Here is a 27,803-nt window from a genome sequence, read left to right as displayed (position 1 = left end):
AAACATTTTTTTTTTCAAATTGGTTATTTTTTGAGATCTACGCGTCCCAAACCATTTCCCATCTCAAAATAACCGAAAACAAATAAAAATTACGAATTCGGCAAAAAAGGGGTGCAACACGAGGACTTCCCAGGAGGTCACCCATCCTAGTACTACTCTCGCCCAAGCACGCTTAACTGCGGAGTTCTGATGGGATCCGGTGCATTAGTGATGGTATGATCGCACCCATTTACTTATTGCGCTATTTTGTATTTATACCCTTTCCAGCCCCTGATTTCCTTCGAAATGCCGTAACTTTGTGCCCGATCGTCCGAATTAAACATTTTTTTTTTCAAATTGGTTATTTTTTGAGATCTACGCGTCCCAAACCATTTCCCATCTCAAAATAACCGAAAACAAATAAAAATTACGAATTCGGCAAAAAAGGGGTGCAACACGAGGACTTCCCAGGAGGTCACCCATCCTAGTACTACTCTCGCCCAAGCACGCTTAACTGCGGAGTTCTGATGGGATCCGGTGCATTAGTGATGGTATGATCGCACCCATTTACTTATTGCGCTATTTTGTATTTATACCCTTTCCAGTCCCTGATTTCCTTCGAAATGCCGTAACTTTGTGCCCGATCGTCCGAATTAAACATTTTTTTTTTCAAATTGGTTATTTTTTTGAGATCTACGCGTCCCAAACCATTTCCCATCTCAAAATAACCGAAAACAAATAAAAATTACGAATTCGGCAAAAAAGGGGTGAACCACGAGGACTTCCCAGGAGGTCACCCATCCTAGTACTACTCTCGCCCAAGCACGCTTAACTGCGGAGTTCTGATGGGATCCGGTGCATTAGTGCTGGTATGATCGCACCCATTTACTTATTGCGCTATTTTGTATTTATACCCTTTCCAGCCCCTGATTTCCTTCGAAATGCCGTAACTTTGTGCCCGATCGTCCGAATTAAACATTTTTTTTTTCAAATTGGTTATTTTTTGAGATCTACGCGTCCCAAACCATTTCCCATCTCAAAATAACCGAAAACAAATAAAAATTACGAATTCGGCAAAAAAGGGGTGCAACACGAGGACTTCCCAGGAGGTCACCCATCCTAGTACTACTCTCGCCCAAGCACGCTTAACTGCGGAGTTCTGATGGGATCCGGTGCATTAGTGATGGTATGATCGCACCCATTTACTTATTGCGCTATTTTGTATTTATACCCTTTCCAGCCCCTGATTTCCTTCGAAATGCCGTAACTTTGTGCCCGATCGTCCGAATTAAACATTTTTTTTTTCAAATTGGTTATTTTTTGAGATCTACGCGTCCCAAACCATTTCCCATCTCAAAATAACCGAAAACAAATAAAAATTACGAATTCGGCAAAAAAGGGGTGCAACACGAGGACTTCCCAGGAGGTCACCCATCCTAGTACTACTCTCGCCCAAGCACGCTTAACTGCGGAGTTCTGATGGGATCCGGTGCATTAGTGATGGTATGATCGCACCCATTTACTTATTGCGCTATTTTGTATTTATACCCTTTCCAGCCCCTGATTTCCTTCGAAATGCCGTAACTTTGTGCCCGATCGTCCGAATTAAACATTTTTTTTTTCAAATTGGTTATTTTTTGAGATCTACGCGTCCCAAACCATTTCCCATCTCAAAATAACCGAAAACAAATAAAAATTACGAATTCGGCAAAAAAGGGGTGCAACACGAGGACTTCCCAGGAGGTCACCCATCCTAGTACTACTCTCGCCCAAGCACGCTTAACTGCGGAGTTCTGATGGGATCCGGTGCATTAGTGATGGTATGATCGCACCCATTTACTTATTGCGCTATTTTGTATTTATACCCTTTCCAGTCCCTGATTTCCTTCGAAATGCCGTAACTTTGTGCCCGATCTTCCGAATTAAACATTTTTTTTTTCAAATTGGTTATTTTTTTGAGATCTACGCGTCCCAAACCATTTCCCATCTCAAAATAACCGAAAACAAATAAAAATTACGAATTCGGCAAAAAAGGGGTGAACCACGAGGACTTCCCAGGAGGTCACCCATCCTAGTACTACTCTCGCCCAAGCACGCTTAACTGCGGAGTTCTGATGGGATCCGGTGCATTAGTGCTGGTATGATCGCACCCATTTACTTATTGCGCTATTTTGTATTTATCCCCTTTCCAGCCCCTGATTTCCTTCGAAATGCCGTAACTTTGTGCCCGATCGTCCGAATTAAACATTTTTTTTTTCAAATTGGTTATTTTTTGAGATCTACGCGTCCCAAACCATTTCCCATCTCAAAATAACCGAAAACAAATAAAAATTACGAATTCGGCAAAAAGGGGTGCAACACGAGGATGGGTGACTTCCCAGGAGGTCACCCATCCTAGTACTACTCTCGCCCAAGCACGCTTAACTGCGGAGTTCTGATGGGATCCGGTGCATTAGTGATGGTATGATCACACCCATTTACTTATTGCGCTATTTTGTATTTATACCCTTTCCAGCCCCTGATTTCCTTCGAAATGCCGTAACTTTGTGCCCGATCGTCCGAATTAAACATTTTTTTTTTCAAATTGGTTATTTTTTGAGATCTACGCGTCCCAAACCATTTCCCATCTCAAAATAACCGAAAACAAATAAAAATTACGAATTCGGCAAAAAAGGGGTGCAACACGAGGACTTCCCAGGAGGTCACCCATCCTAGTACTACTCTCGCCCAAGCACGCTTAACTGCGGAGTTCTGATGGGATCCGGTGCATTAGTGATGGTATGATCGCACCCATTTACTTATTGCGCTATTTTGTATTTATACCCTTTCCAGCCCCTGATTTCCTTCGAAATGCCGTAACTTTGTGCCCGATCGTCCGAATTAAACATTTTTTTTTTCAAATTGGTTATTTTTTGAGATCTACGCGTCCCAAACCATTTCCCATCTCAAAATAACCGAAAACAAATAAAAATTACGAATTCGGCAAAAAAGGGGTGCAACACGAGGACTTCCCAGGAGGTCACCCATCCTAGTACTACTCTCGCCCAAGCACGCTTAACTGCGGAGTTCTGATGGGATCCGGTGCATTAGTGCTGGTGCCATGCTGGTATGCTTAATTATTGTTTTACCTGTCTTTTTTAAAGCAATTAACTTGTTTTTTGTGGAATTTTTTTGATGAAAATTATAAAATGTAATAACTTTGTCTTCGGGTGTCCAAATTGAATAATTTTTTTTTTCAAATTGTGTAACTTTTCGAGATCTATGCAATGCAAACCTCCGAAGGGGGTTTGGCCCAACAAAATAGCGAAAAAAGGACTCTAGCATGGTCAAAAACTGTTTTTCAAAAGGATCACGCCTTTTATGCATGTTTAAAGGGAATTGATACTTGTAATCACGCTTAATAAGATATTAATAATCTTGTTTAGGATTAATTTGATTATAATTCAAGTGATCACCAATAATATATTTATTTGTGCATTAATATTCAACTAAGATAGATAAACAAGTTTAGGGTTAAACCTATTGATTGCATGTTAGTCAGAAAGCGCACATGAATACGATCAGAATAAAGTAGAGGCCTATTATTAGGGCAGGTTCAATCTCTTTTAGGTTGGATTTGTACCTTCATCCCCGAACCCTATTTGGTTCAAGACCTTATGGAGTTGACGATCTCTTGAATCGTTAAGGGATGTAACCTTCACCTCGTGAACGGTTTACAAGTTCCAAAAAAACTTGTTGGGACTCTTTTGCTCTATCTTCTTTCCTTTTGGACGCCACCGTACTTTAGTGTATGATCACAGTGGGGTTCAAGCTAGGGGTTAATGCTTGAAATATTCCCTACACGTTGGAAAAGTGTTTCCGACGGAAAAGGTGGTTTTTCCTACCATGCCGTTTCCGACAACCATTTCCGACGGAATTTCGTCGGAAACACCTTTTCCGACGAATTTCAGGGTGTTTTCGACAGAATTTTTCCATCGAAAATAGGCCTATTTCTAGTAGTGTTTCAAACTTGTTTAAACGTCTTATTCACACATTAAATTTTCCCCTATTTGGTGAGAATAAGTCGATTCCAAGATCCAAAGAATCAATGAGGGTTAATCATGCTTTGGCTTGTCTTAACACTTATCAATTTAAGATAAGCAACTCTTTTCTAAAGGCTCCAAGCCACTCATGGTTAGATAATCGTCGCAGCTAATGCTCTTGTAATAATTTATCTCTTTTTCCATGACTTATGAGCACTCCATCACTCATATCGTTGAGTTTAACCAAAACCAACATGCATTATGATGTCTTGCTTTGGCAAACCCATCAACATACCTTGCGTTCTTAGGAAAGTAGTAATGCCTCGCTTTAGCGTAGCCCATCACTATTCTCAATAGTTTGGTAAGTGTTGCTTTGGAATGACAAGTTTTACTCAACATTTTAGGGACGTAGGTTTTCTATGTTGGTTGATATAAGTGAACTTAATTAATCATCGCAACATTCGAAATCCTAAACATGCATCTAACATATCATTCATATAAATAAGCATAAGTATATATAAAAAACATAAGTAAATGATGCATTCGACAACTAGCATGACCCCTTGAGTCTTCAAGGGTCTTGATTTGCAACTTCATGGCTTCGTCTTCTAACTCCGTCTTCAAGACATAACCAAAATAATGTAACTACTAGTTTCCTATGATTAGGACTAATCTAAATATTAAGGTACAAAATTACGTAATGATTCACAGACCATATTTAGATTTACAAAAATACATCAAGGAACGCAGTTCGTATTTTCTATCATAATCGGGCCTCACTAGTTGCCATTTCTAAAAACTTGTGAGTGAATATACATTCCATTCATCTATTCACTATATGTGAATGGCCAATGCATTTTACAATGATAAACAAGTAACAATGCATAAATACGCATAAACTAGTAACTAACTTAGGTGGTTAATTCGATTAACGCCCCTAATTAAAACCAGTCAAAGTTGTTAACCGATTATGAGATTAAGCACAATTAAAATAGCTCAAATAAATAATGAAGCTCGCACTAAATTTTGCATCCAACTTAATTAATCCGATTTATTCAGCTGGAAAACCCAATATTTTGCCAAATTAAAAATTTACAAGTGCCGCTCAAAACCAAGGCTTAGCCTCTAAAATTTAATAAAATTAAATAAACAGAAATAAAATAATTAAAACAGAAATAAAACGCAAAATTTCATAGCCCTAAACACGCCCAAGTGCCTAACATCAAACCTTGTGCTAGGCACCTAGGCTCCGGGTGCCTTTTCAAGGGCTCCCCGCACAACCACGACCACGCCAAACGTCACCCTGTAACCTACAACACGGCAAAGCGCGTAATGTTGCCTACGGGACGTGCTCGCGACGTTTGGCACAACAAGGCCCTTTGTAGGCTTGCTGTTGTGCGGGCTTATGCTGCCTCGCAACAGCCTTCCGCACACAAGGTGCACACAACAGCTCCCTCGCACACGTCGCACGCACAACATGCACTAACGCACCAGCTCGCATCGTATCCATCCTCAATTTTTTTAGTGACAATGATCTTCCTCAAGCTAGTGAACACCGTCGAAGGTGACTGCTTATAGCATCTTCAGTTTTGCTGTGACGTCCTTCCACGTCTTGGGAATTCTATCTCGAACCACTACCCCTCGAGTGATCTACTAGAAGACAATCTTCCACGCCTAAGGAATTCTATCGCGAACCACTATGCCTCGAGCAATCCATTGGATGACGGTTTCCCACGTCTCGGGAAATCTTATCATGAGCTTCTACACCTTGAGCAACTCATAAGTGAATGACGACAAATTTCCTCACCTTAGGCAACATGTCGTAGACTCCTTCATCTTGAGCAGTTGTAGACACCTAAAAATGTCTCCCCAAAACCAAACCCGATGATGAACAACCTTTCACCGCCACTATTGGTCGGGTTCAGTATTTAATCCCGAGAGTGCTTAAAAAATCGTATTTTATTAAATTCATATTTTTGAACAGTCCATGGATTAGTCTTGATGTTTGGTAAAAGCATAGTTTTAATTTCAGCCCAAACTTATTAATTAATTTTAAGCCCAAACCTTTTTTTATTTTATTGTTTTATTAATTAATTTTAAGCCCAAACCTTTTATTTATTTTTATTTAATTATTTTCTTATTTTAGCCCGAATAATAAAAGTCAGAAAAGGCCCGAAATCATCAATCGGCACTTAAAAAGCCGAAGGAAATTAGGGTTAAAAATGTATTTAGACGGAAAATGGACTGGAAATTCCCGCGCCACGGTAGACTGCCACCGTGTCACGGGAATCCTTCCCGTCTGACGGTGGGATTTCCCGTGACACGAGAGGTCTACCGTGACACGGGACATTCCGTGTCTTTTCCGCGTAAACCCTTGACACGTTTTGTATCCCGTTTTCTGAAAATTTCCCGCGTCACGCCAAAAGTGTACCGTGTCACGGGAATGTGTACCGTCAGACGGTGGGGCTTCCCGTATCACGGTACAGTTTGACCGTGTCACTGGATACTTCTTTAGGGTTTTTATCGTTTTAGGGTTCCGTGTGCTCCCTCAGCACATTTTCCCTATAAATACCCCCCTCATTTCTGATGAACGGGGCACCGAGTAATTGGATTATTTTATTTTCTCTCTTCTATGCTTTAGCCTAAACACTAGCCTACCCTTTTCACTTCAAAATTCCTTCTTCAAGCACTCAAAGGAGTCCATATTTTACTCGAGGTTCTGTCCTTAAACCAAGGCGTGAAAGGTAGAACTGTTTGAGGGTTTGGCCCCAAAATCAACTTTATTTTATTTAATTTAATTTAGTTATTGTTTTATTATTTCCTTGAAGTTACTAACTCGTTTATTATTTTGTAGTTGCAAACAAACATAATCAAAGTAAGGATCATGCTCCATTTGTTTTTATTATTTTTCTGACGATTTTATGTTGTTGGAATTGTGATTAAATTGGTTTTAATATTAATGTTGTTCTATAATTGTTATTGATCACCATATTACATGTTTAAAGGGAATATGTAATTTAAAATCACGCCTAATAAGATAATTTGGACAACCGGTTTAGGATCCTTTTAATCTTATTATTAATTGAAGTGATCACCAATATTTTAGAATTATGTGTGCATTAATCTTAAACCAATTTAGTTAAATACTAGTTTGGAGCGAATTGAATTATTGTTTGTATGCCTTTGAGATCACAGGAATGCTTTTCAATATAAGAATCGAGTAGAGGCCAATACGGGCGAATGTGACTCCATGACTCACTTTGTACCATCATCCCCGATCCTCCTTTCGTGGTTCCGAACCATATGGAGTTAGTAATCTCATGGATTATGAATGGGGTGTTACCTTCATGGGTCAATCGTTGTTGCCTTTGTTGTCCCTTATTCGTGGTTGCCTTTTTATGATCCGTGAACGGTTTACAAGTTCCTTAAAAACTTGTTGGCGGCTCCCTACTTTATTTGTCCCTAATCGTTGTCCCTAATCGTAATGTCAATTACCACTTCCTATGAGTGCCAAGCATATTCACAACATGCTTTTACGTAGGCGCACTTCGAACGACGCCTACAATTTGGTGACTCCACTGGGGAGGATTCTTAATTATTTATCGATTTGAGTGATCGGTATTTAATTAAGATGAGTGGATGAGACTTGAAAGATAAAATATTCCTGTGATTAATTAGGCATTTTTGCATCTGCATAGACGTTTGAACGTCGCGTTCAGGTCTGTCCTGTAGGAAAAATTGCATAAACACTTTTCTGACTGTCGTGCCACGACAAAATCTGCCGTGTCACGGTACTGTGCACCGTATGACGGTGCACAGTACCGTGACACGGGAATTTTTGCCGTGTCACGGCAGTCCTAAAATCAGTCCGGTGGTTTATTTTCTTTCCTCACAGTCGACTTCCTTCGATTTTTCTGAAAAAATGTATGTGTTCTACATACGTCTTAGCCCCGGGGGATTTAAGCTCTATCAACCCAAAAACGCTCATGGCAATAAGGGTTCATCCGAGTTATTAAATCCTCCCAAACCATGGAGTCAAGTTCGATTTCATCACGAACTCGCGGAGCCGCCCGTTGGCATACACCCTCAAGGGAGGCTGCCTTGCTAACGCGTCCAAACTCTTAACCATGGTACCCTTTTGACACCCAAAGCTTGACCAATAGTTGAACATAGATCTTGACTCTAGGTTGCGAACTTTTTTTACATCATCGTGCCTAAATGCTATGTGGTTGTTTGGTGCTAACCTTTATGTGTTTTCTCTTTTATTTAACCCATGACCAAGGGTTTTTATTCTCACATAGTAATTAGTACGGACCTAAAATCGGTTAAAATCTGGAAAAATTTCAAAACTGACCTGGAACTGCACACCGTGTCACAGCATTTTCTGCCGTGCCACGGTGAACAGTGCCGTGACACGGGGCTGTCTGCCGTCTGACGGTAGACTGCACCGTGTCACGACAATCTGTACCGTGACACGGTGCCCAGGAAAGTGTCCTGCCAGTCTTTTTTTCGATTTTTGTGCGAATGTTGTGTCCAGTTTTGTGTCGTGTCTAGCTATACGGTCAAAACACGCATCTTTAACCTCACTTAATCACTCACACATTATGTTCACACACTTTTTTTAAGTCGCGCACCACCTTTTGACCGTATTTTAGGGAAGACTTGTTTTTTTTTTGTGTCGTTTTTTTTCGGAGTAAGTCGGATGGTATCCTCCCATATGTTTTTTTTTTAAAAAAAAAACAAGTAGAATTTCAAAATTATAGATTTTTAATAAATTTTTTTTTTCCGGATGGGTCAAGGTTAAGTTTGGTCATTAAAGGTGTTTTGTTTCGGTGTCACAACACTTGGTCATGAAGCAGGGGTAGATTGTTACGGTTCGAGTCCATACCTCAACAACCTCTTATACCAAAGAGGCGTACAAGGAAACCACCTCAATCATCTCCATAAGATTCATCTTCAGTCTACTTTCAACCAATGGCCACTAAGGAAGACATTGAGAACCTCAACAGGACAATTGAAAGATTGTCTGACATGATGCAGACACTCACCACTAGAGTCAGCACTGTAGAACAAGACAATCAAAACAATGTCACTACTGCCGCAATGGACAAGATTAAGGAACAGATGAGCAAGATTTCTGAAGAGTTCACTTATGTGGAACAGCCTGTCACCTCTTCGTCCATAAGAGAGAAGCTTCTTGAGAAGTTTTCCACTGCTGACATCCCCAAATTCAAGCCTACTGATAATCCGCTTTTCCACTTGAAGGCTTTTTCCGCAACTATGGCTCTTAAGGGAGTAGATGTGACACTCTTCCCTACGGTGTTCCTTCTTTCCTTAGAGCATGCCTGTCAACAGTGGTTCTATTCTTTGGAATCCAAGCATGTCGCGACTTGGGAGGATGTTGCTGAAAGATTTATGAATCGTTACAAGTGTAACATCCAAGCCAAGAATTCTGAACGTGAACTCTCCATTCTCAAACAGAAAGAGAATGAAGGCTTCACCACTTACTTAAGCAGGTGGAGAGAAACAGCTGCGCTCCTGGTGGATCCTCCCAAGGAGAAGGAAATGGTTCGCTTGTTCATTGCCAATCTGACTCATAAGTACAAGCAACACTTGAAGTTTCTGCCTCTGAGTACCTTTGAAGCTGTATACGATATTGGAATCAATATCGAAGATGAACTGATGAAGTCTGTTGGTAGCAACAATAACAACAGCACTTGGAAAAACAAGAAGAACGACACTCCTTCTTCTTCGTCTTCTAAGCCCAATAATGCTACCAACAATATCAACATCAATGATGTGCTGGCCCTTAATGCTCCTCCTCAAAGATTCCAAAGGCAAAGTAGGGTTTATACGCCTTTGGGAATGACTTATGATGCTGCTTATGACCGTTTGCATGGTCAGGGACTGATTATGCCAATCGGACCATTTCCAGAACCTCGACCTGAGAATAGGACCGCTAACTATGACCCCAATGCTTATTGAAAGTTTCATCAAGGCAAGGGTCATAACACTGAGAAGTGTTGGAGGCTGAAAGATGCAATCCAAGACCTGATCGATGCTAATCAACTTCCTGTCCCTCAAGGGGCAAGAAGCCTAACATTCAAACAGGTCCTCTTTCTGATGCTTTGGCTATCATGGGAGATGAAGTCTCCTTTGATCCGTCAATAATCATTCGACCTGTAAATGAACCTCTTCCGGAAATTGTATTTATCTCAAGTACTGAAGAAGTGAATGGGATCTGGGATAGTGATGATGAAGACGTCTATCTCAAGGATATAGCATGTTCATCTCTTGGCACCAGTAAAGATGTTTGGGGGGACTTTGAGGTCAAGGTCCTCACCAGAAGTGGACGGTTACAACAACCTAACCCACCTCCACCTCCACCACAATCACATCCGATAGTTGATCCCATCGACCTTGTGAACAGCGATGTGGTCAAACAACTGCAAAAGACCAAGGTGGAGATGAATGTATGGAAGCTTTTGGCCACTTCCCACGAGCATCGGAAGGCTATGATGAATGCTCTGGTGAAAATAGGAGTTGATGATGACATGACTCCTCAAGGATTGGTCAACTTTCTCACTACTGAGCTGCCAAGTACTAGCAATCTGATTTCGTTTTCTGATAAGGATCTACCCCTGGAAGGGGACCAACATAATAAGGCCTTACACCTCACTGTGGTGTGTAGGCAGATGAATGTTCCCATGAGCCTGGTTGATAACGGCTCTGCAATCAATGTGTGCCCACTCCGTACTGCAAAGAAGTTGGGCATAAAGAATGAAGAATTGACTCCCTCCACTCAAGGGATTTGCGTTTATGATAATACTCGCCGTCAAGCCATGGGTACTATCATACTGAATATAACTACTGGGGCCATTGAACGTCGCACCAAATTTCAGGTGGTGGACATTAAGGCCTCTTTCAATCTGTTGTTAGGACGCCCTTGGCTTCATGAGCTAAATGCGATTCCATCATCGCTTCACCAGAAAGTGAAAGCCATAGTTGGAGGGGTTCCGATTACTATCGATGCTTCTCCTATGCGCATTCAAGTTATTGATACTCCTATCGTCCATGTTGAACATGACGAAGAAGATGAAGATCTTTGGGGGTTTTCACTAGATGATATTCTCGTGATCGAAGAAGAAGAAAAGTGTCATCTCGTCTTCGATCCCTATTCAAACACCAGTATCAATGCCATTCTGAAGAAGCAAGGTCATTTCCCTAGAATGACCCTTGGACTCAAGAAGAAAATGGCTGAATCTTGGGGCCATCCTGGTGCACTCAAGAAGGATACTTTTGGCTTGGGATTCAAGCCAACAAAAGAAGATCTGAAACGAGCTGCATTGAAGATGAAGGCTCGCAATAATGCTCGAATCACGAAGAAGGAAATGGCCATGGATCCATATCCGTTCACCCTCAATGGCCAGTACATCAAAGAAGGGGAAGACTTCCCATGCTATGAATTCCCTGAGCCATTCGTCCATGATGGGATCCGTGAACCAAGATTTGAGGTGTTCCTCGATTGTGACTTTGTTGATGAAGACGAAGAGCTCTCCACAGCTGAGAAGCCAGCTAGCCTAAACTCTGATGATCTGGGAATCAACCTTCTTTTTGGAATGGAGAAAAATGAGTCCAAGCCGGTCCGCAATGATAACTCTGAGTTCGTTCAAGCTGTCATAGCGAACAAGGATTTTGACCCCTCCGAGTTAATCGTCCAAGTTGATAACATTTCAAGGGGATGGCGCAAGACATTGAGGATCACTACGCCGAGTGGAGAGAAGTTGGAAATAACCGCTGGCGAGGGTCCTATGTTTGATGAATCTGAGTCGTCTGGGTCCGAGTCCGAGTTTGAGTCTAAGTCTGTAGACGAGTCCTTAGAGTCTGAGGCCGACCCTCTTTCTGCTATAGAGTTCAACCCTGAGTCTCTTGTTGAGTCCTCTCTTTCTAGTCCTAATAATTCTGGTGAGGTCGCAGCCGACCTTGCCTCTCTTGATGTATTAGCCAATGAATTCAATAAAATGAGTACCTTTGCTTACGATGCGTGCCATTCCCCTAGCCCTGATCAATATTGCTTTGCTAATGATAAAAATGACAAAGAAATAATAAAAGCAATGGAAGAACACGAAAATAAAACAGCAGTTATTGAAGATACAGAAACAGTTAACATTTCCAATGATACGACCGTTAAAGAAGTAAAAATTGGATTAACACTAAGTCAAGATGAACGCAAGGAGCTAATTAACTTGCTTAGTGAATTTGTTGATGTATTTTCTTGGTCATACCAAGATATGCCAGGAATTGACAGGGATATAGCTCAGCATACGATACCACTCATTCCAGGTATGAAGCCTGTCAAACAAAAGCTGTGCCGTATGAAACCGGATGTGGCTCTCAAAATCAAAGAAGAAATCAGGAAGCAGTTAGCCGCAGGTTTCATCAGAGTATCCAAGTATCCGGAATGGATAGCAAATGTGGTTCCAGTCCTAAAGAAGGATGGAAGGGTCAGAATGTGTGTTGATTACAGGGATCTCAATAAAGCAAGCCCAAAAGATGGGTTCCCTCTACCTCACATTGACATTCTGGTCGATAATACAACAAACCATGCACTCTTGTCATTCATGGATGGTTACGCCGGATATAATAAGGTATTGATGGCTGAAGAAGACATGGAGAAAACCACATTCATCACGCAATGGGGTACATATTGCTATACGGTAATGCCATTCGGGTTGAAAAACGCGGGTGCCACCTACCAAAGAGCAGCTACAGCATTGTTACATGACATGATGCACAAAGAGGTGGAGGTATATGTCGATGATATGATCGTTAGGTCTAAAGATCGCCCAGGTCATATTGTTGCACTTCGCAAGTTCTTTGAAAGACTCCGCAAGTACAACATGAGATTAAATCCAGCAAAATGTGCATTCGGAGTCACGTCAGGCAAATTACTTGGATACGTGATCAGTTCTCGAGGGATTGAAATAGATCCTACAAAAGTAAAGGCGATCATGGCCATGCCACCACCCAAAAATGAAAAGGAGATTCAAGGTTTCATTGGAAGGTTGCAGTATATAAGTAGGTTCATATCAAAGCTCACAGCAATATGTGAACCTATATTCAAGAAGCTTAAGAAGAATGTCCCAGTCACATGGGATGATGATTGCCAAAAGGCTTTCGACAAAATCAAAGAGTATTTGGCAAACCCACCCGTGCTAGCGCCAGCAATACCTGACTTTCCAATTCGACTCTACCTTACGGTCACAAGAGAAACGATGGGGGCAATGCTAGCACAAGAGATCGAAAGCAAGGAGAATGCAATCTATTACTTGAGCAAGAAACTTCAAGGATATGAGACGCGATACACACCACTTGAGAAGTTGTGTCTCGCACTTGTATGGGCCGCACAGAAACTAAGACATTACATGCTCACTCATACAGTGCATGTCGTGTCCAAGATGGATCCTCTCAAATACTTGTTCGAAAAAGCAACACTCAACGGCAGATTATCTAGATGGATAGTCAATCTTGCTCAGTTTGACTTGAGATTTGTGCCACAAAAAGCCATCAAAGGTTCTGCAGTTTCTGACTTCTTAGCAGACTTTCCGCTAGAAGAAGCTGAAAAAGAAGAAGATGAGTACGATTTCCCTGACGAAGATTTACTGATGACCGAAGATGATAGCTGGACGCTCTATTTCGATGGAGCTTCAAACCAAAAGGGATGTGGCGTAGGAGTCTTGCTCGTATCACCCAATGAAGAGCACATCCCAATTTCCATGAAGCTCGACTTTGATGTCACCAACAATGCCGCAAAATATGAAACATGCATTTTGGGGTTAGAAACAGCTGTCGCCTTGGGAATTAAGAAACTCAGAATCTACGGTGATTCTTCACTAATCATTAACCAAATCTCCAAGAGATGGAAAGTGAGAAGTGAAAGTCTCGCTACGTATCAAGCTCATTTAGAAACTCTCACGGAGCAACTAGATGAAGTGGAGTATACGTATTTGCCAAGAGAAGAAAACCAATTCGCCGACGCACTAGCTAAATTAGCATCAATGGTGCGAATTCCAACTGATACAATCAGAATGCCACTGACCATAGAAAGAAGATATGAGCCGGCTTATGTTCATGCACTTGACGATGAACAAGAACCACAAGAAGAAGATGAAGAGCCATGGTATACAGACATCCTTAATTATGTGACAAGAGGAGAATACCCTCCTAATACTGATAAAAGGGCACGCCGTGCTTTGAGGCTCCTGGCCTCACAGTATGTGCTCATCAGAGGAGAACTCCACAAGAGAACTGCAATGGGAAGAAATCTCTTATGCATAGCCAAGAAAGAAGCACATAAAACCATGGAAAACCTTCATGCTGGTATATGTGGAACACACATGAATGCAAAGATGTTAGTCCAAAAGATTCAACGACAAGGTTACTATTGGACTACTATGGAGAGAGATTGTCACAAATACGTCAAGAAATGTATGAAGTGTCAAGTCTACGCAAACTTACAGCATGTTCCACCTTCGCTTCTCTACACGTATACCTCTCCATGGCCTTTCTCCACTTGGGGCATTGACATCATTGGAAAAATAACACCACCAGGACAAGGGGGGGCAAGCTGCCTCATATGCCAAATGGGTCGAAGCTGCCTCATATGCCAAGCTGACGGCAAAACACGTAGCTCAATTAATTGAGAAAAATATCATATGCCGCTATGGGGTACCACATGAGATGATCAGTGATAATGGAACACATTTTCAAGCTGAATGCGCGGAATTATTACAGAAATATCATATCAAGCATCACCGATCATCACCTTACAGACCACAAACAAACGGAGCAGTCGAATCGGCCAACAAAAATGTGAAAACTATCATCGAAAAGATGACAGAAAATTACAAGGATTGGCCAAGTAAGCTACATTTCGCCCTTTGGGGTTATCGAACCTCTGTTCGTACATCAACGGGGGCTACCCCTTTCTCTTTGGTCTATGGAGTTGAAGCTGTACAACCAATCAAGCTCGAAATCCCTTCTCTTCGAATCGCATTGGAAAGACAACTAGATGAAGTCGACTGGATTAGAGCAAGATACGATGAACTGGTCTTGCTTGATGAAAAACGCTTGGCAGCTTTGCATCATGTCCAAACCTACCAACAGCATATGGCACGACATTTTAATAAAAAAGTCAAGACCAGAAATATCAAAGAGGGTGACCTAGTGCTTAAAGCATTTCGTAAAAATGTGTTAGATCCAAGGGGAAAATTCAGACCGAACTGGTCAGGCCCGTACATTGTTAAAGCCATCCTGTCTGGCGGAGCGGCACAATTGGTAGACATGGACGGTAACGGCTTCCATAATTTAACCAACTTGGATCAACTCAAGAAATTCTATGCCTAGTCGCATGGGTTCATTACTCAATAGAGCTACGTTTGGCCTGATTCCTTTTTAGGATACGTAGGCAACCCCTCAAGGGGGCCCGACCACTTTAATCCTCCCTCTGTTGATCAAATATGCGCGTCAGTTCAGCATTGCGTCACGACAAAAAAAAAAAAGAAAAATTGCCGCAACACGGGACATCCCACCGTGTCACGGTACTGTTCACCGTGACACAATGGGCCTGAGCAAAAAAAAATAATAAAAAAAAGAAGGGAAATTGCCGCGACACGGGACATCCCACCGTGTCACGGTACTGTTCACCATGACACGGTGGCCCTGAGAAAAAGAAAAAAAAAAAAGGGAAAAATTGCCGTGACGTGGGAATTTGTAACGTGTCACGGGACCTTTTCACCGTGACACGGTGGAATTTCAGGTTTTCCGTTTTATTTTATTAGTGGCACATTCGTTGCGGATTCATTGTTCGAGTTTTATTTTCATTCTTCCATTGCGTCCGACTCCTTGACTCGGATAAATAAATACTAAATAAAAGTCATTGTAATTTTTATTTTTAAGGCTGAAATAAATGTGCTATTATTATTAAAACAAATGCGACTACAAGTATTGGCATTATATGCCTTATTTTAAATAAAAATTATAAATCATAAAGCAAAGCACTATTGATCTAATCTCTCTTCTCTTTAGGAACATCCTTCTCTTGGTCAATTAGGTCGGCCTTCACCATTAATGTGTCTTTCGTAGCCCGAACCGTCACACCCCTAGTCGAACTTTCACCCTTTTCACCTTTCTTGAATTTTTTTGGTTGTTTCTCCCTATAGACCATCTTTTCTTTACCCTTCCCTTTCACATAATTATTCTTTCTTGGCATTATAGGAGTCTTAAACTCAATCCCTTGTGTTCTCGGACCTAGACGATCTTTAGGAGGAGCTTTCTTATTTCCAAGACGACTCTTCACATCAGACTTGCGTGATCCGAATCGTTCCCTCCTACTTCTAGGGTTCAACCATGCCTTGTATGCACTAGATAAAGGAGGAGGAGCTTGGTCACTTGCAGAAACGGTCCACAAAGGTCTTCCAATCCAATAAGCCTCGTACTTGTGAACGTTACTTTCATGCAACGATACTTCACGAGGACTATCGTTATAGCGTGGAATTACTTGTTCAAGTCCATACTGCCGCATAAGTCGAGAAGGACAATAAAAGGTCAGTTTTGAGATACTAGGAACACGACAATATGGAGTATCATTCGTGCCAACCATCCTAGTAAGCCTCCACCAAGGCACCACCCAACGAATGGAAAATTCTCTCTTTGCAAAGAAATTTTTCCAATCTTCATACGACATGTTCGTAGAGTAATTCTTTTTCCTGCGGACTAGGTCGTTAGGGCCACATTTTTCAACATCGTCGGGGGCTTCGAATAGTTCCAAACGCTCCATCAACCAAATCTGTAAAAAAAAAAAAGAAAGAAAAAATCAGTCGAAAAAAAAAACGTGTAAAATATTCCCGTGACACGGGATTTCATCCCGTCTGACGGGAGAAGTTCCCATGTCACGGCAGCAAAAAAAAATAAAATTATCAAGCAGATTCCCGTGACACGGCAGGTTTTGCCGTGTCACGGCAGACACCCACCGTGACACGGTGTCTGTTTTGTGTCACGGGGGCTACTCGGAGCGTATTTTTACCTGCAGTAGTACCAGAGAGCCCTTCCTGATGGCTTTCCAGTCAGCTTTTTCCTCGTCAAGACCACGAAATGTCTCTCCAAGGCACGTCGGCATAGGAGATCTTCCAGATTCGACATGTTCAAGCACAGACGCTAGACAAGCATGTCCTACCCTACCGTTTGCAAATAAGAGCTTGCTAAACATGCAAAAAATATATGCCCTTCTACGATATACATGATAAGACTCAGAGATAGGGCGAGTAAAATATAAATTAGCAAGTTTTTCTAAGTCTACTTCATTACCACAAACAATTCTATTCAAATCTGGATCTGTTAGATTCAGATGGCGTTCAAAATCTTGGTAATAATATTCACGTAGGGCAGGCATGGCAATAAGATTTCTAGCAGGAAATCCAAAGATTGCGCCGAATTCCTCCGGCAAGGGACAGATTTCATCATAATCAAATTTGAAACAGTGTGTTTCTGGACTCCAATAATCTAATGCTGCCCTAAGAAAATCATGTTCAATAGCTACGTGTCGCAGGGCTAGCAAACCCCTGACATGAAATAATTCTAACTCTCTTTTTTCAGCATTGGTCAAAGAATAAGACCAGTCGCGCAATGTATTATCAAAATTCTGAGACATGATTATTGAAATATGAAATTATAAATTATTTTGTGTTTCGTAATTATTCATATCATGAATAAACTGGTCTTATTTTATAGCAAAAGCGCTCGAAATTGCCCAGAATTTATCTTTTCATACGCGTAAAACACACCGCTGAGTAATACGCGTCCCGTGACACGGGAAGTTCCACCGTGTCACGGGAACTTTTGCCGTGACACGACAAGTTCTGCCGTGACACGGTACACAGTGCCGTGTCACGGCACTTCACGCGTTTTCTTTTTTCATCTTTTCCCGTATCTATCCGGATTTTTATAGTATTTTATCTTCACCGTCTATTTTTCAGTTTTTCTGAGAGTTTTATTTCTAATAAAATTCTCACTTTTTTTTATCTATATTCTTGTTATTATTATTCTCTTTATTTTATTTATTTATTTATTCATCACTTTAAGATTTTATTTCTTTATCACTTTATTTATTTTTTTGTCTTTTTATTTCTTTTTATTTTGGGGAAGGTAATTTCATTTATTTTATTTCTTTATCATTTTATTTTTTGTCTTGGGGAAGGTAATTTCATTTATTTTATTTCTTTATCATTTTATTTTTATTTCTTTTTCTTTTGGGGAAGGTAATTTTAATTTATTTTGCTTGTCTTTTTATTTCTTTTTCTTTTGGGGAAGGTCGGTGCCCTCCATTACTCCACTTATGTTTTTTTTCGTCGCGTCGTTAATAAATACACAATCACACACAAGGAGTTTCAAGCACACACTAACACACAATAATAAATACATAAACCGTGAATAATGTATAAAGAGTCGTAATAAATAAACATGTCAAGTGTCATCATAGTATGTACAAATAAAAACCCTTGGTCAAAAGTCTCTAGAGCAAGAGTCAGTATCATCTCCACCCTGCGCATATGGGAACGGTGAGCTGAAGAGTCCCTCCACCATCCGAGTACGGGGAGTAGTGTCCCTACTAGTCCCTGTAACCCCAGCAGTAGTCAAGCTCAAGGCAGGACCCCTCCAGCCGGAAAACAGTGTAGACTGGCCCAAAGACACTGGAATCGTCGGTGAAGGCATCGTCCCATACATCGGAACTGAGAACAAGCCCGACACCGGTGGAGGAATCCCGGACAATGGAGCTGAAAATGAACCAGGATCCAAGGGAGTCAAAACAGACCCAAGCTCAGGCTGCGGAGGCTGTGAAAACGACTGTCGCTGCCCCTGACTCTGGCCCGGAAAGCGCTGGGAAGACTGAGGCTGCTGCCACTGAGCCTCCTGAAATGGCTGAGTAGTCTGAGGCTCTAGCTGAGAATGAGAACGCCGGCGAATCTCAGGAGATCGTCTACCACGACCAAGCTCCTCCTCGTCCGAGCCTCTAGGCCTCGAGCGCGAGCGGGACCTCCGTCGCTCCTGAAAGATACAAAATCAAAAGGTGTCAACAATGCAAAATAAAACAAATGGTAGAAGTGAAAAAATGAATGATACCTCAAGCCAGGGAAGTACTCGCAGAACCATAGCTGCGATGAAAAGTAATCTTTAGCACATGAGTCGAACAAGTTAAAGTCAAATAAAAAGGGAAAAGATCATCATCTCTACGACTCTCCACATACCATAGACGGTGATGGGAGACTCGTCATTCAGCTGCCGACAGCCATGACGTAGCGATAAGAGGAGATCAGCGTATCCAAGGCTGGCCCAGCTATAGGATCCTATCTCATGGATCCTGACCAGAGCAGGGAGGTAGCAAAGGAGTACACGTGAACTCCTATCGGGAGAAAGGGTCATAGAGATCAGGATCAGGATGAAGATCCGCACTTGCCGCTCAGCCGTCGTATCCTCCATGTCGAAGCCACGAGCTAAAACTGAAGCCAGCTCCGATCGTCCGCTCCTAGGACCACCTCGAGACACCGGTCGGGACCTGATGTGCTGAACGATCGGACCCAACAAATCAGCTATCTCAGCCGATCCCCAAGACAGATCAGATATCTGAGCTACATCCCGGTCGGTGAAGCGCAGCCCGCTGATCATACTGAAGTCTAGGGGGGTCACCGTCATCTCCCCCCAACCAAAATGAAAAGTGTTGGTAGTATCCCAGAAATACTCTAACAATGCGCGAACGACCGTCGCACCGCAACCCCGGGGGCTGCAAAACCCTACAACCGCCGTGTAGAAATCTACTAAGCCAGCCGATTCCCATAGGGCGTTCGTAGCAGGATCCCTCGTAATGATCTGGTGAAGTCGAGGGATCAAATCGTCGGCTCCGGAACCATGGTGGCGAAGCGTGCCATCGACTATGCCGGAGAGTGGGCGATGGGAGACATGGTTTTCACGGCTGAAAACCAACTGGTCTGGAGTCCACGGAGGTGGAACCCACCTACCCCTACTCGTAGAAGTCCGAGGCTCGGACTCTAAGACATCGTCGTCCATGCCCTCAGGAACGGTGGGAGTATCCTCCCGAAAAGCCCGACGCCGGCCGTGGGTAGAAAGATCGCAATCTCGTCGTCTAGGCATGCTATTATAAAAATCTAAATGCTTAGCATCATTTCCTAAGACATTTAATTCAAGTTGCATATTTATAAAAATAAAAATCTAAATACTTAGCATCATTTCCTAAGTTATTTAGTTATTTATTGAATTATATGCTAAATTTTTACCTCCAGGCTAAAAATTGGCAAAATTATGGTATTTAGTTTCTCCATGACAAACTAATACTACAGTTCGTTATTTATTGAATTATAAGATAAATTTTTACCTCCAGGCTAAAAATTGGCAAAATTATGGTATTTAGTTTCTTCATGACAAACTAATACTGCAGTTCTCCTAGCCGCATGATACTATGTTCTCCATGACAATGTAGTACATATGCAAGATATGAATCAATACATCATTTCACAAGGTTTACCACCATTTTTTCACCATTTCAAGTACAGAGAAGTAACGTGAACATCATTTCACAAAGTAGTACTCAAAAATGGTGATTTGCTCAATTCTCCATCAAATCATGTAATTTTTGTCTCAAATTTCTCACAAACACACATACATACATATACAAGTAAAATCATGGCAAGAATTTCAACATAAAACCTCAAAATCAAAAATCCCCAAATTGATTTTTAAGGGTTTTTCATGAAATTAATTTTGAAGCAAATTTGAGGCACAAATTAAGAAGAACTTACATAGGTCCTTGTAGAGGGTCGAAAATGAGGAAGATAACAAGAATTAGAGCAAAATTGGTGGAAATTTGAGCTCCAAAAGCTCGAAGAACTTCGAAGAGTTGCGCGTCTAGAATCGGTGCTTCCAGTCACGCCACTTGGAGACGCGGTCCATCACCACCATGTAATCTCTAGTGGTGCTCAAGATGAGCCAGCCGTCCGTATCCGCGTCCAGCCTAGTCAGTGAGTGCATCTCATAGAAAACTGCAAAGTCTGGCTCGAATCCCTTGCAGATGCACGTCACCAGGTACCCAAAAATGTTCAACCAGCTGTTTGGCATCAGCTGGAAGAGAGCAATATCATACTCGTCCAAGATTGTGCGGACGAAAGGATGGAGGGGGAAGCGCAGTCCAACGTCTAAGGCCGCCCTGTAGACGCTGAAGGATCTTTGGCGCGACCTCTCTTCTTCCCAAGCGGCCAAAGCGCGTGACTTCCTTGGAGGCTGGATCTCAAATCCTTCCCCAAGGAGGAGGAATGCCTTGTATTCCTCAAAGTTGTGGTTCAGGTAGCCCAAGGCCGTGCTACCCACCATGCTAGCGTACGGATCCTTGAAGTTGTCAATGTTGGCAACCTCCTCCTCGGCCGCCTCTTCGCCCTCTGCGGCCGCCGCTCCACCCTCAGCCACATTTTCAGCTTCGCCCTCCTCTCGTTGAGGAGCGCTCCCAAACTCGGAGGACAACACTCTATCAAGGTCAGCTGCCTCCGCCGAGCTGCGGCTCCTAGAACTATGGCCGCCCCGGGGGGAGATTGTGTCTTCAAGTGGCCGTTTGCCCTTATCTTTGGCACTGGCCGCCTGACTCCCAGTAGGAGGAGCTGTGCGAGGGGGCAGGTCGGACGGTTCGTTAAGAGAAATCCCCGTTCTTGGTCTGTCCGACCTGCCATATCGGAGATAGAGTTCTGAAGGAGTGGGGACGGACGCATCAGCGTCCGCTCGAGAAGAGGAAGGAGGCCCCTCACAGAGTAGCAACTCGGCCCCATCCATGACCGAGCTGGCATATTAGGGGAACCTCAACCCCGGAGTTTGCCTGGACGTTCCCCCCATTAAAGGAGCGCCTTGAGTTCTTTGACGCTCCTCAAATGAGGAAGTTACTTCCACGGCCGAGCAGTGAGTACCCGTGGAAGCGGTCGTAGGAGTGGTAGAAGGGGTCTCAGCATTAACATTGTTTGGGTCATAAGGAGGCCTAGGGTTCACCAGACTTCCGTCTGGATTTCTGGCCGCATGACGGTCGTGCGTTTGCATCGTCCGTGCCATGTTCGACTGCAGGGACAGAGAAGAATGGGTGGATGTGAGTTGGTACACACTAGAAATGGACCCACTCCATGAAGGAGACAACTCGTCTCCGTCCACTCTAGACTCCTCAGTCCCAGGCGAACGGCCGGCCTCATGAGGAGAAACGGACGAAGCAGAGTGTTGAGCCAGCTTTTAAATAAACAAAGAAATAAAAAGACAAGGAAAAGAAAAACAGGCGGCCTACCTCTGTACGTGTTGAAAACTTGGAAACCTTTAAGATTGATCGGAAAACTCAACCTATGTCACCGAAAAACTCAAACGCGTGGCGGAGCTCTTGAAGATTCAAAGGAAAAAACAGTTTCTCTCTCTAGAAGCTCTGACTTCTCTCTAGAAAATGTAAAGTTCCAAAGTGCCAAAATGAAGTCAAACCCCTTGTATATATAGGAAAAATTTATGGGGGTAAGATAGTAAATTCAACTTTCCCGCCTAACTCAGCTGAACGGTTACAATTTGAAAAAATGACCTAGAATTTGGAAGGACAACGAGCAACTCCGTTAAGTTAAACGGAAAGGACGACCTAATAAACTGCGTGTCCAAGGGAAAGTTGGCAGAACTAAAGCTCTCTCTGAAATGGCAGGACGGTCGCAAAAATCGACGGCCTAGTCTCGTCCGCGCCGCTTGAATAGACAGGCGTTCGCTCTAAAATTGTCAGGCGGACAGAAAGTTGACAAAACCCTAATACATCTGTACGCGCTAAAGCTATTAAAGGTCAGAGGAGTCGGCCTGTAAGCGTACGAGCCATCCCCTCATAGGGGCAAATGTTGAGGGTAAAAATACCTCGTATACGTGGACCGATCCCATAGTGACACGTGGCCCAATTATAGGGTGACACGTGTCAGCACGGGAAGATGCCACGCAATCCAGAGTTCTTAAGGTCTCAGGCCAATCCCATAGTGAGACGTGGCCCAGTTAAAGGGTGACACGTGTCACCACGGAAGATGCCATGTGTTTAGGCAATATGATCTCTCTAAAAATCAGCACGCCAAAAAGCCCTAACAACGTCAGGGCCCAAATCCCGAGAGATGACACTGAAAGCCGCAAAACGGCGCCCCCAGAGTGGCACGTGGCATTCGCTGATTGCGCAGCCAATCACGTCACGCAAATCTAGGGTATAAACCCTATAGAGGGGCACGAGTCCCACCCCTATAAATACCCCAATCATTTATGATGGGGGAGATTCAGACAATTAAAAACAACAGAGCATTAAATAGCTCCAACTTCTCTCTACTTTCTCTCTCTAGCCTTTTCCGTTCTGATCACTGACTTGATCGTCGGAGGCGAATATTCCGTTGATCGGAATATTCGTGGTTTTGCAGGTGGGACCAACGCATTGCCAGCAGAGCGTGACCAGTATCCCAGGAAATCCAAAAAAGACCCGAAACAATAAGCATTGGATATTCTTTGACTCGATCATGCATGGATATGAATATGAATGTGGCCGCACCTCGATGTGAGGTTGCCTACGTATACGTTAGGAATCAGGCCGAACGTAGCTCTAACCGAACTTTGCACAAGTGTATGTACACCTCAAAGAGGTCTTTCAAGGGTTGTAATGTGGTTAAGTTGATGGTTTAAGGAAGAAAGGGATAAAAGGCTCAAGACCCGAGAGAATCCCCAAGATGTGTAATTTTGAATTTTGCAAGTTTATTTTCAACTTTTTTTTTTCTTTTTATTCTTTTGAATCAATGTAGACAATCTCAGATCATGCGGTCTATCACTCACTTAGCATTCATGTTTCTCAGGCACGGTACCAAGCACTCGATGAGAGACGCAGTTTGAGACGTGTTCATATCAAAGACATTGGAACACTTGCCTTTAGACATTGTTTTATTGTTACTTTGCTGCTTTCTTCTTCTTTTTTTTTTTTTTTTTACTTGCTTTTTGAATGTTATACAATTACACATCTTCCAATCCCAGGGTTAAGTGAATGTGGGTTGAAGAAATGAAGGCCAAACGTTAGACGAGGCTCAAAATGGTTGATGAAGAAATGGAATGTGATTGAACGGTTAACAAGGAATGACATGGTTGCAAAGGTGCCTCAAGTCATTGGTGTACCTTGGGTAATTGAATTTTTTTTTTTTTTTTTTTTTTTTTTTTTTTTTTTTTATTGAGAATGAATGAATGAATGAAAAATTCTATGATCGAGATGTAAAGGAAAATTGCTCATTTTATTAATGGAAAAGGTGAACGAAACCAATGAAACATATAAAAAAATTCAAAGTGGAAAACCTATGCTAGACATGAATGGGGGAATGGAGAAGAATGATAAAGAAAGAAATCATGAAATCTTTCACGAAGGATCTGCGTGCCTTGTATTCATTACTTCTTGCCGCCTGGAGGGACAGGAAGTTTGTTTGCATCCATCAAGTCTTGAATGACATCCTTCAAATTCCAACATTGCTCTGTAGTGTGGCCCCTTCCTTGATGGTACTTACAATGGGCATTGGGATTCCATTTGGCGCTCCATTCTTCAGGTTTTGGCTCTATAAATGGCCCAATAGGTGTGATCAAGCCTTGACTGTAAAGGCGATCAAAGGCCGCATCATAAGTCATTCCTAAAGGAGTGTAAGTTCTTTTCTTCTTGGGCAATGGAGTATCAAGAGCTAACACTTCATTGATATCAACTTGGCTTATATTGTTGGTAGTATTTTTGTGCTTAGAAGACGAAGAAGAAGGATGGTCGTTCTTCTTGTTTTTCCAAGTGTTATTATTGTTACTACCAGCAGTCTTTATTAGCTCATCCTCGATATTGATGCCGATGTCGTATACAGCTTCGAAAGTGTTCAGTGGAAGAAATTTGAGATGTTCCCTATATTTATGAGTCAGATTTTGAATAAAGAGGCGAACCATCTCTCTTTCTTTGGGGGGATCTACCAAGAGTGAAGTTGTTTCCCTCCACCTGTTCAGGTAAGCGGTGAAGCCTTCATTCTCTTTCTGTTTGAGAATGGAGAGTTCACGTTCAGAAGTTTTAGTTTGAATGTTACACTTGTAACGATTCATGAAACTGTCGGTGACATCTTGCCAAGTCGCAGTATGCTTGGCATCTAAGGAATAAAACCATTGTTGGCAAGCATGTTCTAAGGAGAGAGGGAACACCGTAGGGAAGAGTGTTACGTCCAATCCCTTAAGAGCCATGGTTGCAGAGAACGCCTTCAAATGGAATATTGGATTGTCAGTATGCTTGACCTTTGGAATATCAGCAGTGGAGAACTTTTCAGGGAGTCTATCCTTCACATCCAAAGGAGTGGGAGGCCGTTCCACATAAGTGAAATCCTCAGAGATCTTACTCATTTGTTCCTTCAGTTTGTCAAGGGTGGAAACAGTGACCTTGTTTTGTTCCATGGTAGTGACCCTAGTGGTAAGGGTTTCCATCATGGAAGACAGTGCCTCAATGGATTTGTTGATGTTCTCAATGTCTTCTTTAGTGGCCATTGAAAGGTGATGAGTAACGGAGATGACAAAGTTCTCTTTGAACGCCTATTAGATCTAAGAGATTGTTGCGGTAATGGCTCGAACCGTATTGATCTATCCCTGTTCCTTGACCAATTACTGTGAAATAAAATAATTCACTTAATTGTTTGACTCATTGCTCAAGATAGGAAAGGAAGGAAAAAAAATAGACATTTGAAAACAGGTGAGAAAACTCCACTCATTTTTTTATTATGACGAAAAAAGGGTGCATGAACCTAGTATACGATCATAAACGACCTGGTGCATGAATTGGTTATTTTTTCGAGATCTACGCGTCCCAAACCATTTCCCATCTCAAAATAACCGAAAACAAATAAAAATTACGAATTCGGCAAAAAAGGGGTGCAACACGAGGACTTCCCAGGAGGTCACCCATCCTAGTACTACTCTCGCCCAAGTACGCTTAACTGCGGAGTTCTGATGGGATCCGGTGCATTAGTGTTGGTATGATCGCACCCATTTACTTATTGCGCTATTTTGTATTTATACCCTTTCCAGCCCCTGATTTCCTTCGAAATGCCGTAACTTTGTGCCCGATCGTCCGAATTAAACATTTTTTTTTTCAAATTGGTTATTTTTTCGAGATCTACGCGTCCCAAACCATTTCCCATCTCAAAATAACCGAAAACAAATAAAAATTACGAATTCGGAAAAAAAGGGGTGCAACACGAGGACTTCCTAGGAGGTCACCCATCCTAGTACTACTCTCGCCCAAGCACGCTTAACTGCGGAGTTCTGATGGGATCCGGTGCATTAGTGCTGGTATGATCGCACCCATTTACTTATTGCGCCTAACTGGAACCCCAACGCACATTGCAAATATCACCAAGGTAGGGGCCATTCTACTGAAAGCTGTTGGAAGCTTAAGGAAGCTATCCAAGACCTAATCGATAGTAACAAACAGTCGTTGCCCCCTGCCAGTAAGAAGCCAAGTATTGACAATGCACCTCTAGCTCATACTTTGGCTATCTCCGATGAAGAAAGCGAAGTGGACCCCTCATCTCTCATTAAGCCTGTCAAAGCAACCAATGTCGAAGAAGGAGGAGAAAAGATCTTTTTCGATGTCAGAGATAACCTTCTAGAACCAGCAAACAAGGAAGACATATAATTTCTCACACTGTCTATGAGGGAGGCATCGCAACTATTACGTGAAGCTCTCAAAATTATGAACGAACTTCACAAGAAATATGATGAACTTCCATGTCCAAAGGATAAACCTAAAAGAGAATTCACACCCATAGGAATGACCTACGATGCTACTTTTGATCGCCTCTATGATCAAGGACTAATCAAACCTATTGGTCCAACAGAGGATCCAACACCAGAAAAGCGATCTCCAAGATGGGATCCCAAATCCTACTGCAAGTACCATCAAGGAAACGATCATACCACAAATGAATGCTACAGGTTTCAAAACCTCATTCAAGATCTTGTGGAAGCTAATAAGATCTCTTTACCTCTAGCTAGAAAGGGAACGACTTATGAGGCAAAGTATTTTCCCTTATAAGTCACCGAAAAACCCAAGAAGAGCAATAGAGTTTACACTCCAATTGGGATCCCATATGCACAAATGTTCGAAATGCTCTCCGAGAGTGGCAAGGTCAAACCTCTCGAACCGAGACCATTTGAATCATTAAAAAGGACAGATAGATATTACTGTTAGTACCATCAGTTAGGGGGGCACACCCTAGAAAACTGTTTCAAATTCAAGGATTTGGTGCAGAAAATGATTGATGAAAAGGAATTAATCCAAGTTCAACAAGAAGAGGACATAACTGTTAATGGAGTATGGGACAGTGATGAAGAAGATGTCTACCTAAAGGACATAGTAGGACCTTCACCTTCTGTATCATACACCACAGATGACATTTGGGCTGAAGAAGATCCATCAATAGACGTCCTCACAAGATCCGGGAGAATGCAACCTCCCGTTTCAACACAACCTATGCCTACTGTACAACAAGTTCCCATACCTACCATCGAAGACAACGACATCGTTAAACAGTTTAAGAAGACAAAAGTTGAGATGAATGTATGGAAGCTCCTGGCAAGATCTCGAGAACATAGGTTGGCTGTAATGAATGCCTTGGATAAAATCGGGATAGATTCCGACACCACTCCTGAGGGACTAGCTAA

The 27,803-nt window shown here is 42.3% G+C and overlaps 11 non-coding genes and 1 pseudogene across 11 annotated transcripts; all 12 read right to left on the bottom strand.

Moving 5' to 3' along the window:
• Window positions 1–108: 108 nt before the first annotated feature.
• On the bottom strand, window positions 109–227 carry LOC145561460 (5S ribosomal RNA). The gene has a single exon (XR_014094004.1). It is a non-coding gene; the product is annotated as a 5S ribosomal RNA (ribosomal RNA).
• A 198-nt stretch (window positions 228–425) lies between these two features.
• LOC145561459 (5S ribosomal RNA) lies at window positions 426–544 on the bottom strand. The gene has a single exon (XR_014094003.1). It is a non-coding gene; the product is annotated as a 5S ribosomal RNA (ribosomal RNA).
• A 199-nt stretch (window positions 545–743) lies between these two features.
• On the bottom strand, window positions 744–862 carry LOC145560555 (5S ribosomal RNA). The gene has a single exon (XR_014093180.1). It is a non-coding gene; the product is annotated as a 5S ribosomal RNA (ribosomal RNA).
• Window positions 863–1,060: 198 nt separating this feature from the next.
• Window positions 1,061–1,179, bottom strand: LOC145561457 (5S ribosomal RNA). Its single transcript, XR_014094001.1, has one exon. It is a non-coding gene; the product is annotated as a 5S ribosomal RNA (ribosomal RNA).
• Window positions 1,180–1,377: 198 nt separating this feature from the next.
• On the bottom strand, window positions 1,378–1,496 carry LOC145561456 (5S ribosomal RNA). Its single transcript, XR_014094000.1, has one exon. It is a non-coding gene; the product is annotated as a 5S ribosomal RNA (ribosomal RNA).
• A 198-nt stretch (window positions 1,497–1,694) lies between these two features.
• Window positions 1,695–1,813, bottom strand: LOC145561455 (5S ribosomal RNA). The gene has a single exon (XR_014093999.1). It is a non-coding gene; the product is annotated as a 5S ribosomal RNA (ribosomal RNA).
• A 199-nt stretch (window positions 1,814–2,012) lies between these two features.
• Window positions 2,013–2,131, bottom strand: LOC145560553 (5S ribosomal RNA). The gene has a single exon (XR_014093178.1). It is a non-coding gene; the product is annotated as a 5S ribosomal RNA (ribosomal RNA).
• A 197-nt stretch (window positions 2,132–2,328) lies between these two features.
• LOC145560825 (5S ribosomal RNA) lies at window positions 2,329–2,454 on the bottom strand (annotated as a pseudogene).
• Window positions 2,455–2,652: 198 nt separating this feature from the next.
• LOC145561454 (5S ribosomal RNA) lies at window positions 2,653–2,771 on the bottom strand. The gene has a single exon (XR_014093998.1). It is a non-coding gene; the product is annotated as a 5S ribosomal RNA (ribosomal RNA).
• Window positions 2,772–2,969: 198 nt separating this feature from the next.
• On the bottom strand, window positions 2,970–3,083 carry LOC145560845 (5S ribosomal RNA). The gene has a single exon (XR_014093452.1). It is a non-coding gene; the product is annotated as a 5S ribosomal RNA (ribosomal RNA).
• Window positions 3,084–26,006: 22,923 nt separating this feature from the next.
• LOC145560654 (5S ribosomal RNA) lies at window positions 26,007–26,125 on the bottom strand. Its single transcript, XR_014093273.1, has one exon. It is a non-coding gene; the product is annotated as a 5S ribosomal RNA (ribosomal RNA).
• Window positions 26,126–26,324: 199 nt separating this feature from the next.
• On the bottom strand, window positions 26,325–26,443 carry LOC145561356 (5S ribosomal RNA). Its single transcript, XR_014093904.1, has one exon. It is a non-coding gene; the product is annotated as a 5S ribosomal RNA (ribosomal RNA).
• Window positions 26,444–27,803: the final 1,360 nt, after the last annotated feature.

This window comes from Chenopodium album, chromosome 9 (genome assembly GCF_948465745.1).
Source record: "Chenopodium album chromosome 9, dcCheAlbu1.1, whole genome shotgun sequence".
Classification (NCBI taxonomy): Eukaryota; Viridiplantae; Streptophyta; class Magnoliopsida; order Caryophyllales; family Amaranthaceae; genus Chenopodium; species Chenopodium album.
Note: the sequence above shows the minus strand (reverse complement) of the source record. Positions and strands in the feature narration are given on the sequence as shown.